The 13,765-nt window shown below is 47.1% G+C and overlaps 2 pseudogenes; both read right to left on the reverse strand.

Moving 5' to 3' along the window:
* Positions 1–1,626: 1,626 nt before the first annotated feature.
* Positions 1,627–2,920, reverse strand: LOC116464007 (double homeobox protein 4-like protein 4; annotated as a pseudogene).
* A 3,136-nt stretch (positions 2,921–6,056) lies between these two features.
* Positions 6,057–12,877, reverse strand: LOC116464010 (protein FRG2-like-2; annotated as a pseudogene).
* Positions 12,878–13,765: the final 888 nt, after the last annotated feature.

Here is a 13,765-nt window from a genome sequence, read left to right on the forward strand (position 1 = left end):
CTCTGTCCCTTGCTCTTCTTCAAGCTGTCTGTGTCTTTGTGTGTCTGTGTGTATGCTTGTGTTCCCGCGCGTGTGCCCGTGTGTGTCTGTGTGTTTGGGAGTGGGTTTGCTAGTGATTGTGGTGGGGTGTGTCTGGCTGTCCCTCAGTACCTTTGTCCCAGGGTCAGGCTGCCAACTCTATTGCCAGCGCGTGGGTGTCACAGTTGCCGTGATAGTCTCACACACGCAGGTGTGTGGATCTCGTTCATTTTCATGTGGACAATGAGAGGGAAACCACAGAGAAAAGAAACGTCTCGTGCATCACGGCCTGATGATGGATTCCTGTTTCCTGCAAAATGGGGAGTCTCCAATATAGCCTGTTTGAAAACTGGAAAGGAGAGCACCGACACGATGCTGATCTTCCACGCATCCCTGGAAGTTTCTGGGTCCCCACAGAGCTCGGGAAACAAACAGTAAACATGGTCACGCTTTCGGGGGGCGGGGGCAGAGACTTGAGCAACAGGCACCTCTACAGAGGGCAAAGAAACGTGGAATCCAGAATCACGCTTTAGTTGGCCTGAGTGTGACTCTGTGTGGATGTGACTATCCGCCTTGCGCTCTGTTGCAGGGCTCAGCGTGGGGATATGTCATCTGTGAACCATGTGGATGAAAAACGGACAACCACCTGAGTCTCCGCTCATTGCTCTCTGGGGAATTCGCTCATTCCTTCGGAAACGGAATTCGTCTGAATCTCTCCAGGATGAAGTAACCCAGGCTGGCAATCCGGAGGGCCGCTGAGCGCCCCGCCGGCCAACGGGGCTGTGGGCCCAGCACTTAGCCCACACTGGGGACCCAGCATTTTCCCGGAGTGCTGGGTCCTGTTGGTTCTGGAGGCAGAAGAGCGTTTTTCTCTCTGCCTTCCTTTATCTGTTTCTTGCTCCTTTTGTCCCTCGGTCCATCCTTCCCTCTGTTCTTCCCTCCCTCCCCCGGTTTTTTCTTCCCTTTCTGCCTCCCTCCCACTTTCTCTCCCTTCCAGGGTCACTCAGTCCATCCATCTTTTCCTAGCTCCATCCTTCCGTCCCACTCTGTCTCCGTTCCTGTCCTCATCTCTGCCTGCCTTCCCTCTTGCCTGGAAAGGGCAGCACCCCGGTTTGTGTGAGGTCTCGGGTCTACATTTAATTGCAAGGCGCTCCATGGTGCTGGCGAGGAGGCTGGCGGGACAGGGGTTGGCAAGTGATGGTGAGCGAAGAGGCAGAGGAGTAGAGCCGCGGAAAGGAGAACTGGCCTGGCTTCTGCCCGGGCCCAGTGTTTCGCGGACTGAGGTCTCCGCCAACCCGACTGAAGAACGCGGGGAAAAAGGGATGAGAGCTCCGCCTGGGCTGGTTAGAAAACCTAGGCTGCTAGCTGCAAACCCGCGCATGAGCAGTAGACAGCCCACCTCTCGGTACCTTGGCAGGCCCTGGGATCCCCGGGATGCTCAGGAAAGAATGACAGCCCTCCTCTGTGTGGAGTCTCTCGCCGGACCTGGAACTCAGGGATCCTGGGCAGGTCAGCTGGAAGAGAAGACACGTCTCTCCATACAGAGTCAGAGGTTCACCGCAAAAGAGAGGCCGCCGCCCTGCCCCCACCCCGCCCCAACCCCGCGTCCTAAAGCTCCTCCAGCAGAGCCCGGTGTTCTTCCTGGCCGAGGAGTGGTTCCAGCGGAGCGGGCTCTTCCACGTCCTTCAGCTCCTCCAGTGGCGCCGGATCTAGGAAAGGTTGTGTGACTTTTGCTGAAACTCTGGGGTCGCCAGGAACTCATCTAACAGGCTGGAGGTGAGTGCAGATGAGCGCCCCAGTTCCTGGAGCGCTTGGGAGGGCGCCTGGATGGCTTGTATCTGTGCTTGACGCGGAGGCCTCCAGGGTCGCGAGCTTTGGAGGTGGAGGTGCCCCGTCTTCGGGTTCCCACAGCACCCGGGCGACCTGGGGCTGCAGCCCCACCACGGACTCCGCTGGGATGTGGGTGGTGCAAGCACACCTTGGCCCTGTGCCCCAGCTTGAGCAGGCCCTGGCTGTCCCACCGCGCAAGGGTCCGGCAGGCCGTCGCGCTGCGGGTCCCGGTCCTCCCGGCGTTTGCTCGGGTGCGGAGGCCACTGAGGAGTCTGAGGGTGGGAGAGCGCCTCTTCCGGAGGAGCCAGGGCGGTGTAGGCAAAATCCCCGCCTGCCGGGGCAGGTTGGGAGATCCATTCTGCCGGCGCAGCCTGGCTGGGCTGGAGCAGGGGCACGGCCCTTGCTCCCTGGCTCACGAAAGCCCCCTGTGGGAGAGCCCCAGGCGCGCAGGGCATGTGGGGTGAGGGGAGACCCGTTCCCCACGCCCCGGTGTGGGCGAAGGCGACCGACACAGGCCGCCTGTGTGCGCGGGCGCCCTGCCACCCTGTCCCGGGTGCCTGGCCCTTCGATTCTGAAACCAGATGTGAATCCTGGACTCTGGGAGGCCCGTCTCTCTGGCCAGTTCTTCCCTGGTGGCGATGCCTGGAAAGCGATCCTTCTCAAAGACTCGGACCAGCAGGGCGGTCTGGGATCGGGTGACGGGGGTCCGCTTTCGCCTGCCTTCTTGCGGGCCGCGTCTCCCGGGCCAGGGCCGAGATTCCCGCCGGTGCTGCCTCAGCTGGCGTGACCTCCCATTCTGAAACCAAATCTGGACCCTGGGCTCTGGAATGCCTATGGCCTGGGCCAGCCGTTCTCTGGTGGCGATGCCCGGGTACGGGTTCTGCTGAAAGCAGGCTCGCAGGGCCTGGCTTTGGCTCGGGGTCCAAGCGAGTCTCCTTCGCCGTCCTGGTCCTCGGGCTTCCGCGGGGAGGGTGCTGTCCTAAGGTGTCGGGAGAGCCATCGCGGGGAGCCATGGTCGGAATTTCACTGACTGATACGGGCAGAGAGAGGTCGGCGGGCTCTGGTGCACCTCAGCCGGCCTGTGCACTGCGCGCAGGTCCAGCCCTGAGGCCCTTAGAAAGACCTACCACCTCCACCCCGTTATGAACATTCGTGAGCTCGGGGCCCATGGTCCCGGGGTAGCCCGCCCTCTGAAGCCGAAAACCTCAGGGACCAGGGCCTTGTGGGGTGGGTGGGTGTAGGGCCAGATTGGAGGTGAAAGAGGGGCTTCGGGGGCTGGCTCTCTGAGGTTCTCCAGTAATTCTATGGAAACTGGAAGCAGCTGTCTTGACTCGCACGGTTTTCAGGCAGAAACCACCCTGAAGTGTGGAGTGTGGAACTGAACCTTCATGACAGTCTTGAGTTTTCCAGGCCCTCTCCGTGAAAGCGGAATGCCTGTGGGTGTCGCTGTTGCTGTAATAGTCTCACACACGCAGGGGTGTGTATCTCGTTCATTTTCATGTAGAAAACGAGAGCAAAACTACAGAGAAAAGAAACGTCCGGTGCATGACGGCCTGACCACGGATTCCTGTTTCCTGCAACAAGGGGAGTCTCCACTGTGGCCTGTTTGGAAACTGGAAAGGGGAGCGAAGTCACGATGCTGCTTTTCCACACTTCGCTGGAGGTTTCTGTGTCCCCACAGAGCTCGGGAAACAGTCAACATGGTCACGCTTTCGGGTGCCGGAGACACGTGAGCAACAGGCCCCCTTGCAGAGGGCAAAGGAACGTGGAACCCGGAATCATGATTCACTCTGCCTGAGTGTGACTGCTCTGTTGCAGGCTCAGCGTGGGGCTATGTCATCTGTGAACCATGTGGATGAAAAACGGACAATCATCCGAGTCTCCGCTCATTGCTGTCTGGGCAATTCGATCATTCCTTGGGAGGCGGAATTCGTCTGAATCGCTCCGGGATGAGGTGACCCAGGCTGGCGATCTGGAGGGCTGGTGAGCGCCCTGCAGGCCGACGAGGCTGTCAGCCGAGCACTCAGCCTGCACTGGCCGCCCAATATTTTCCCGGAGTGCGAGGTCCTGCTGGTCCTGGAAGCAGAAGACCGCTTTTCTCTCTGCCTTCCTCTCTCTGTCTCTTGCTCCCTTTCTCCCTCTGTCCTTCCCTTCCTCCCTCCTCCCTCCCTACCTCCCTTCCTCCCCCTCTCCCCACTTTCTCCTTTCCAATGTCCCTCTGTCCATCTGTCCTTTTCTCACTCCATTCCTCCCCTTCTCTCTGTCTCTGTTCCTCTCCCCATCTCTATTTTTCAACATTGTATGACCCCATTGTGTGTGTCTATGTGTTAACATTTTTTTAGCAAAAAAATTCATTTTCATTAAGATATGTACATTGTTATTTAGACACGTTATTTATGTATGTGCATTTGTTTAACAGACACAATTTATTTCAGAGTTATTCTATAGCACAGTGTAAGCATAACTCATAAGCAGTGTCAACCCAAAAATTGTGTGACTCACATTACTGTGATTCTTTTCTATTGCAGTGGTCGAGAATAAAATCTCTATATCTCCAATTTATATCTGTCTATTACCATTGAATTGGCCCCATTTCCTGTAGTGATAGAACACTATTCCCGTACTATGACAAGAGCTGTGGGCTGTGGGGAGGTCAGGGATAGGGTGACACAGAAGTGAAGATAAGACATTCTCTTTTTCACATCTTTATTAAATACAAATTCCATATGAAAGAAATTTAAAATTCCAAACGACATTAATATTTATTTCATTACATAAAATGAAAATTATAAAGCAACCAAACAAGTAATTAATACACTTAGATAATGAAAGATTGTATGATCTCAGTACGAAATACAAGTAGAATATACATCAAATATAACAAAATACACTGTATTGTAGTATGCGATGAAATCTCCATATCCTGCAATATAGTACAATCAATTGAAATGTATAAAATACAATAAAATATAAATTTAGGATTTTAAAATGAAATAAAACATGAAGCAGTTTAATAAATAAGTAAAATCATTTACCATTTAATATATCTTAACTTAGGCCGGGCGCAGTGGCTCACGCTTGTAATCCCAGCACTTTGGGAGGCCAAGGCGGGCGGATCACGAGGTCAGGAGATCGAGACCACGGTGAAACCCCGTCTCTACTAAAAAAAATACAAAAAATTAGCCGGGCGTGGTGGCGGGCGCCTGTAGTCCCAGCTACTCGGAGAGGCTGAGGCAGGAGAATGGCGTGAACCCGGGAGGCGGAGCTTGCAGTGAGCCGAGATTGTGCCACTGCACACTCCAGCCTGGGCGACAGAGCGAGACTCCGTCTAAAAAAAAAAAAAAAAAATATATATATATATATATATATCTTAACTTAAATTTTATGTAGAAATATTAAAAGTAAACAGCTTGCATAGTAATTTAAATGTAATTATATCAAACTGTAAAAATGTATAGACATTTTTTCACAGGGAGTGCTATTAATGGTTTGTGGATATTAGTACTCCATGGGTTCAGGCTGGAAGAGTGAGAGCCTACAACATTTTCCAGATTAAAAGAGAAACAATTTCTTGGTAAGGGGGCTCATGCCTGTAATCCCAGAACGTTGGGAGGCGGAGGCTGGCGGATCACCTGAGTTCGAGGCCAACCTGGCCAAAGTGACAAAACTCTGTCTTTACTAACAATACAAGAAAAAAAAAAATTAGCCAGGCATGGCAGTACATTCCTGTAGTCCCAGCTACTTGGGAGGCTGAGGCATGAGAATTGTTTGAACCCAGGAAGCAGAGGCTGCAGCAAGCTAAGATTTTGCCACTGCACTCCAGCCTGGATAACATACCAAGACTGTCTCAAAAAAATAAAGGAACATATAATTTTATATTTACTTTTCTACAATCTAAAATATGCAAATTCACGAGGACATTCTAATATTTTTCTGATTATATAGAAATGCAAGACTGTAATCAGACATCCAAAAGGCATCAAATGTCTAACATGAAATATAAAATTTGTCTATAGCCTTAGCGGTCTGCAAAATGCAGGGCTCACCATTCTGAGTATACCACTCAAGTTTCTTTCCTATGACTTCTTCAGGTTCTGTCATTTATTAATACAGTGTGTCTAAAATTGTCACTGCTGGTCATCTGGAAGAATCTGAGAAGAAGCAGGTCCTTGTTCTCATTCCCAGAGCTGCACCTCTGCTGAATGGGGTCAGGTTGCTCCCAGCTTAGCCTCATCTGATCCACTGACAGGCTCAGTTATCTCCTGCCCAGGGAAGGGCTGGGCTTCTCTCTCCAGGGCTGAATCCCCAGGACCAGGCAGTGTGGCTGGGACAAGCCAGCCCTCTGCAGGGAAGACATAAGCTGCCTGGGTGGCCATGGTCACACAGACGCCCCCAGAGCTGAGTGTGCAGTGTCAGCTGCTCACAGGTCAGTGGAGAATGGATCTGCTGTGCCCACACCTGAGCTAGGTCTTGATAAACAGCCTCTGACATAGCTTGCACAGAGGTCACCAAGCTTTTTCGAAGTGACGGTGTTTGGACTCCTAGGGGCTGAGACCTGTGCCGCTTGCTGTGCCCAGTGCGAGCCCTGGAACGTCCCCTATGGTGGGCATCACAGGTCTCCTGGATTTCACTGTTGTGCACAGCAGTGGAGGATCTTGATTTCTTTTTCAACATCAAGCTGCACTCCTCTTCTGGATGGTTCCCTGCAAAGAAAGCATGTAAGAGACTCACCAGAGAAGTCCCCACAGACCCTCATTTCCAGAACCCCCTGTGCACCCAGGTGAACACCACTTGTCTCTCCCGTTCCTTCCTAACCATCTCAGCACTGGAATGAAGTGAGGCTGAACCTCTTGTGAGTCCCCAGATATTCCCAGAGTGCTAAGATCTCAAAAAGTTACTCGTCAATAAGTAACTCCCTTTCCTCTCAAGCCTCATTTAAAAGTTTCCTGATTATTTGCCTTTTGGCGCAAACCAAAAACAAAAAAAACACCACCACCACCACCAACAACAATAAACACCAACATTCTACCTGCTCTGTCTTGGCAGCTGTTTTTGGAACTGATTTTTCTTTTCCTGCAGTTTTCCCTATATGAGCTGGACTCTGGTTCTGTGAACACAATGAGAGTTTGAGAAAGTGCCTCCAGCTGAACACCCTGAAATTCCTAGTCCATCCTGGACACACAGGAGCTGAGGTTACCACCAAACCCCAGCTCTCTTCTGTTCTCCAGTGTCCAGGATCTGTACGGCCCTGGCTGCCAAGGAGCTCCCAGTTTCCTTGCCAGGGGAGCCTGTGTTGCTGCTCTGTCCCTTCTCACCTTGAAAGAGTCAAATCTTACCTGATCCAGCAGTGCTGTTCCCGGCCTTGAGCTTGGTTTCCTTAGAATTCTCCTTGTTTGGATTGGGCTCCTATTCTACTGCAAAAGAAAGTTAAGATGACTCACCTCTTCCTAGGCAGAGTCCCATAGTCTATCTCTGATGTATTTTTGTGAATCAGTCTTTCATGGAAGCTCTTCTGCCAGTGTCATGAGTGAATACATTTCTCAAAGTCCCCTGAGGGCACTAAGCCATTTCCCATCCCCAATCTCAAAATAAAACCCTACCAAAGACACATAGCTCAGTATCCCTGATTCCAACCCTCCTTCCAGCCTCCATAGGAGCAGCCCAAGGCCTTACCTTGCCTTTGTATGTGCTTCTCACTGGAATGGGAGAAGGCGGTCTTGCCTTTTCCTTTGAATGGTTTCTTCTCATTTGAGCCCTTTTCTGTAAAGGAGATCTGTTGGAAAGGGGGCTGGTCAGTGGAGCATCAGATGGAGGAGCAGTGGAGATCAGGGTCTTCATTTCCTTTCCCATGTTGAAGCTCAAGTGAAAGGTGCACTCTCTCACACGTCCAAAGGCAGAGCGTGGGTTATTCTGATAGACCTGCCTTTTATACGTCCCTCGGCTGGGCGTGGCTTACTCTGATTGGCTGAACAGTTTTCTCCTTCCTGCCGCTTCTTAGAGCCTCAATCCGAAGTTTCTTGCTGTGGTTCTACTGGGTATCTAGACACAGTTAAGGGAGACATTTTCAGGATCCTGTCATAGCGTCAAGAAAACAAAGAACTGGGAGCACAGGGATCGGAAGATCAGGGAATCATTTCTTCCGATTTCTGTCCCAGTTCCTACCTGTAAGTATTTATGGTCCTGTTCACCTTTCAAGATGCACAATTAAACATGCCTATATTGACATACGTTATATATTTTGCACAGAAAGAGAATTTATTATACATGGTGTTAACATTGTATGCATAGATATTATAATTTCTTAAATGCTTGGAAACAACAAATGTCAAATTATGGTTGATTGTGTTAGATCCACACATGATGAAATAAAAATGCAGAGAAAAACTAAATACCAAATGAAATGACCCTTCCTACCTTAAAAATGGGGGACATAATTAGATCAAATGCAATAAAATTGAATTGATTAGGTTGAGTAAGTGCTAACCTAATCAGCTCCTGATTCCTGAGGTAGCAAAAAGTCTAGGTGGAAAAAGTTTCCCCCTTTCTCACCCTTCCTCAGTCATCCTGGGAGCGCCATTGTGTTCTGTGGAATTTATCCAGCCTCCCTAATAAAAATGAACTTGGTCTCAAACAGGTAACCCAACTGATCACAAGAAAAACAGCCTAGATTCTGAACATTCAGCTCCTGTCTTCACACCGCAGACACCACCTGAATCCTGTCAAAGCCCACATTGTTTCTCATCATCCACCATATTCCAGGGCAGCCTCTCAAAATTGCCTCAGTGAGATAGGACAAGGTGTGTCGGAGCTCTAGGTTCAGAACAGCTGCCTCATCCCTTCCTACTGTGGCGAAGTCTGTCTCTGCTGGTCAGAGCCCTCCAACTAGCCTAGTCTATGTCCAAGCAAGTGTACCCTAAAAGGACCTTCTTGTCTCCCCTTCTGCTGAGGAAAGCATGCAGGAATGAGACCTTCTATGTTAGGGAGTACTCAGCCTCCAGTCCCACATGACTTGATTGACTGATGAACTGATTCCTTGAGGAGGAGAAAGACACGGGGAAGAGACTGTGTTGGGTGAGTCTGTGTTTTCCCAGCTGTGCTGCCTGTGCAAATAGTGGAACCAAAAAAAAATAGTGGTAGACACACACTGCCTAGTGAAATTGTCTGAATGTAAATGGAACTTATCATAATATGATATCATTATATATTATAATATTATATCATAAAATTTATTTTACATCTAAATAAATTTTGATATATTATGATGTAACATATAAAATGTGGTCACGTAATTTTATAAGAAAATTGAATTAAATTTAGTAACAATATTAACATTTAAACTCAATAGAAAGTTAGGAAAATTGTCTTCTCTTGTGTAAATGACTGCTTTTTGGATAACTCTATAAAAGGTATGAAGAGGGGTCTGCTACTTACAGGCACGGTGGCTCATGCCTGTAATCCCAGCATTTTGGGAGGCCAAGGCGGGTGTATCAGCTTAGGTCAGGAGTTCAAGGCTATCCTAGCCAACATAAGGAAACCCCATCTGTTCTTAAAATAATAATAAAAAAAATTAACTGAATGTGGTGGCTCACGCCTGTAATCCCAGCTACTTAGGAGGGAGGAGGATTGCCTGAACCCAGGAGGCAGAGGTTTTGGTGAGCTAAGATCATGCCACTGCACTCCAGCTGGGCAACAGAGCAAAACTGCGTCTCAAAAAAAGAAAAAACTCGGGCTTATTTTTATCAAAATCTAGATTTTAAATAACATTTCTAGGTGTTCCCTTTCAATAAAAATCCAAACCAAAACAAACAAAAAATTTCTAGGTAATTCCCATGAATGTGAATAACTGTTAAATTGGGTACTTTTATTTTTAAGAGAGGGATTGTTTACATGGATGTGTTGATGTGTCAAACACGTGCAGTTAAAATTGTACCTATTTTTGACAGATCCTGACTCTAACCCTCTGGATGGAGTGCAGTGGTGCAATCGCAGCTCACTGCAGCCTTGACCTCCCAGACTCCAGTGATCCTCCCAAGTCAGCTTCCCAAATAGCTGTGACTGCAAGTGTGCACCACTATGCCCAACTAACTTTCAAAAAATTGTTGTAGAGATGAGGTCTCACTCTCTTGCCCCAGTGTGGTCTTGTTATGTTGCCTACATCTTACCTCAAAAAAAAAAAGAAACTTATTAAAAGATAAAGTCTGAGTTAAAAATGGGTTCACATTAATGATTTTTAATTTGGTACTTCTATTGTTAAAAGAGGGATTGTTTATATGGGTGTGTTTATGTGTGAAAAGCTAACTAAGGTCGAACCTTTATTTTTTTTTTTGAGACAGAGACTCACTCTGTCACCCAGGCTGATGTGTACTGGCACAATCACAACTCACTATAGCCTCAAACTTGTAGAATCAAGAGATCCTGCTATGTCAACATCCCAAGTAGCTGGAAATACAGACATGCACCACTGAGCCTGATTAGTTAAAAAAAAAAAATTAATAAAGATGTGGTCTCACTATGCTGCCCAGGCTGCTCTCAAACTCCTGACCTCAAATGATCCTCCTGCCTTGTCATTCCAAAGTGATGGGATTAAACAGGCTTAAGCCATTGTTCTCAGCCAAGAGTTTACCTTCAATGAGCACATATTTTATATCAGAAAAAATAATAATAAATAATAAAGTCTGTGTAAGAAATGAGTTGAAATATAGATAATACAAAATTGACATGCCATTAGTTGTTCTTGAGCCTGGGTTACAGGCCTATTGTACTGTTTCTTTTACTTTGTGTGTTTTAAATTTTCTGTAATAAAACGTGTGATAATACAAAGTTGATCTACAATGTTAGCTCTTAAGATCTTAGTGACTTTGGGGGAGAAAAAGAGAGAGAAAGTGGTTGCCAAGGCATCAGTGAAGCTGGTTCTATTTCTAGGTTACACATGTGTGTTCACTTTGTAATAATTCATTGAACTTTACATGATTTCTTTGTATATATCTTTCTGCATGAATGTTATACATATATAAAATTTAAATATTGCCTATCTGCACAAAATTTTCACTTCATATCTCAGAATAAGAGCACTGTTTTGTATTGTTTTAAAGTGGGACAGGTTTGCTCAGGGCATAATCAGATGGATATTAATATTCCAAGGTATTTACTTATGTCCTAACACTTTGGTGACCTTCTAGGTCTTCCCATGTTTACATCAATTTAGTAAGTAAGATAGTTTTAATATTTTAGGGTATAGGCCAAGCACGGTGGGTCATGCCTACACTCTCAGCTCTTTGGGAGGCCAATGCAGGAGGATCATTCGAGTCCAGTATTTTGAGTTTTTTTAGGATGCAATTATTATTCAGCAAAGTCCTCTCCCCACAGTGAGGTTCCGCAATGCAAGGGCGCCTAGTGCATACTATTCATTTGGTATGAGTAGAACTGGATTGATTCAGGAATAAAATGTGCAGCAGAGGTCAGTTCGGCAAAGAAAAGTAGGTAATGCAGGTGAGATCAGAAGACCACAACCCAGCAGCAGGAAATCTTTCCATTTATTTCAGGAACCCATTTGCCACTAGTTCACCGGAAGAGGCTGATTTAAACCGTTCATTTCAGGAAATCATTTGCCACTAGTTCACCAGAAGGGCTGATTTAAACCAGCAGTTTGGGGACTTGGTTGTACCCCATAGTCACCCAGAGAGCTTTAAACAGCACTGTGGCTCAGGTCCCACTGCAAGGATTCTGAATTCATTTATCTATTGCCTTTTGAGTTTAGATAGTTTTAAAAGCCTCCCCGGTGATTCCCGTGTGCACCCAGGGGGAAAACCCCTGGTTTGGGGTGAGAAATGCATTTGATGCCCATGTATTCCATGTGTACAGCGGTGATTTGCCCCATGGCCACTCCTGAATTTGGGGTCTTAGAAAATACCCTTGTCCTGTTAAAAATCAGAAAACAACTTCAAAACACACTCAGCTGTTTGGCTAAAATGCAGCAGGAGAAAATATCTTCTCGACAGACGTATCTGAATGGCACTTGCTTTCAGAGTAAAAGGTGGTTTCAAGCACAATATAGCACTTTTTTCCCAAAGGTTTTCAAGGCCTTTTACTATCATATCCTTATGAATCACAGGAATAAAAAAATCATAGTTATATAACTGTCAAATATTGTATTAGGAAAAAAATTAAGGTCATGTCTTCCATGCTCAGGTACCCTGATTAAAATCATTTAAGACCCATCTGCCCTGTGTGGTGGCTCACACCCGTAATTCCAGCACTTTGAAAGGCAGAGGCTGGAGGATAACTTGAGCTCAGGAGTCCAAGACCAGCGTGCTCAACATAGAAAAACTTCATCTCTGCCAAAAATACAAATATTATCTGGTTGTGGTAGTGCACACGTGTGGTCCCAGCTACTTGGGAGGCTGAGGTGGGAGAATCGCTGGAGCACAGAATGTCAAAGCTGCAGTGAGCCACTGCACCCCAGCCAGAATGACAGGGAAAGAGACCCTGTCTCAGAATAAAAATAAATAAAGAGACCCATTCTTTCAGACACCCTCATTCTTCTACATAAAACACGGAGCTTTTGACTGAAATGTTTTAAGATGAGCTGAAGATTCTCCCGTGATCAGGAGCAGTAGATGAGGGTTGCTCCCTTTGTGTTCTTTGAGTTGAAGCAAGGCAGAGGTCTGGAGACTCAAACTGGTAAATGTATCAATTGCTATCTTTTCATATGACATATTAAGCTATTCTTGCATTGATATTTAAAAAACCAGAGACTGGGTTATTTATAAGAAAAGAGTTTGATTGTCTCATGGTTCTGCAGGCTGTGCAGGAAGCACAGCACCAGAGTCTACGTCTGGGAAGGCCTGGGGAACCTTACAATCATAGTGAAAAAGAAGCAGGCATCTCACATGGTAGAACAAGAAAGGTGGGGGAGGGATGGGCCACACTTCTAAACAACCAGATCTTGCGAGTACTCACTATCACAAGGACGGCACAGAGCCATGAGAGACTCACCCGGTGATTCAACCACCTCCTCCCCAGGCCCCATCTGCCACATTGGGGATTAAAATTCAATATGAGATTTGGAGGGGACAGCTAAACTACATCACGTGACCATCAGAAAAACAGATGAAGAATTCATGGTTTCTACTGTCCAGAAACTTTTCATCTAGAGCAAACGGATTAATGGCTGAATTCAGCATCCTGTGATTGGAAGGGAAATGGATTAATGGCTGAATTCAGCATCCTGTAGTCAGAAGGGAAATGGATTAATGGCTGAATTCAGCATCCTGTGGTTGGAAGGGAAATGGATTAATGGCTGAATTCAGCATCCTGTGGTCGGAAGGGAAATGGATTAATGGCTGAATTCAGCATCTTGTGGTTGGAAGGGAAATGGATTAATGGCTGAATTCAGCATCCTGTGGTCGGAAGGGAGAAGGGAGCTGCACAGGGGGCCTTGGCTGCATTTGCTCCACTTCCCTTATGCTGTTCCTTGAGTGCCGATGTCACCACCTGAAGGGCTATTCATGGACAAAAGAATTATTGTTATTGTTGTGATTATGTCTATTTCTTTTATCTTGGTAAAAATAAGTTTTTAGCTTCTCATATAATTGTCCTAAAAAACCCTAAGGGTTTTGCTTAAGTTTCTTGTCATCGTGTGTTATAAAAATTGACAGGGAAGTGGCTAAAACAGATTAAAATTACACAAGCTCTAAGAGTCAAGTCTGTATTGGGCAGGCTTAGGAAAGACAGAACTGGAAATACTCCACAAGCATGAACATCAGAAACATGGGGTCCACTTTCTGTTCCAGCCCTGCCCAGATCCACCCTCTTCTAAGGCCTCATCTAGATCTGGCCTCACCCTCAAATCTTCTCTCACAGAACTGATGAAAGGAGACCAGATATTCGGGTGGGGGCTCCTGCCGCCTCTCCTGAG

This window comes from Hylobates moloch, unplaced genomic scaffold, assembly GCF_009828535.3.
Source record: "Hylobates moloch isolate HMO894 unplaced genomic scaffold, HMol_V3 SCAFFOLD_123, whole genome shotgun sequence".
Taxonomy (NCBI): Eukaryota; Metazoa; Chordata; class Mammalia; order Primates; family Hylobatidae; genus Hylobates; species Hylobates moloch.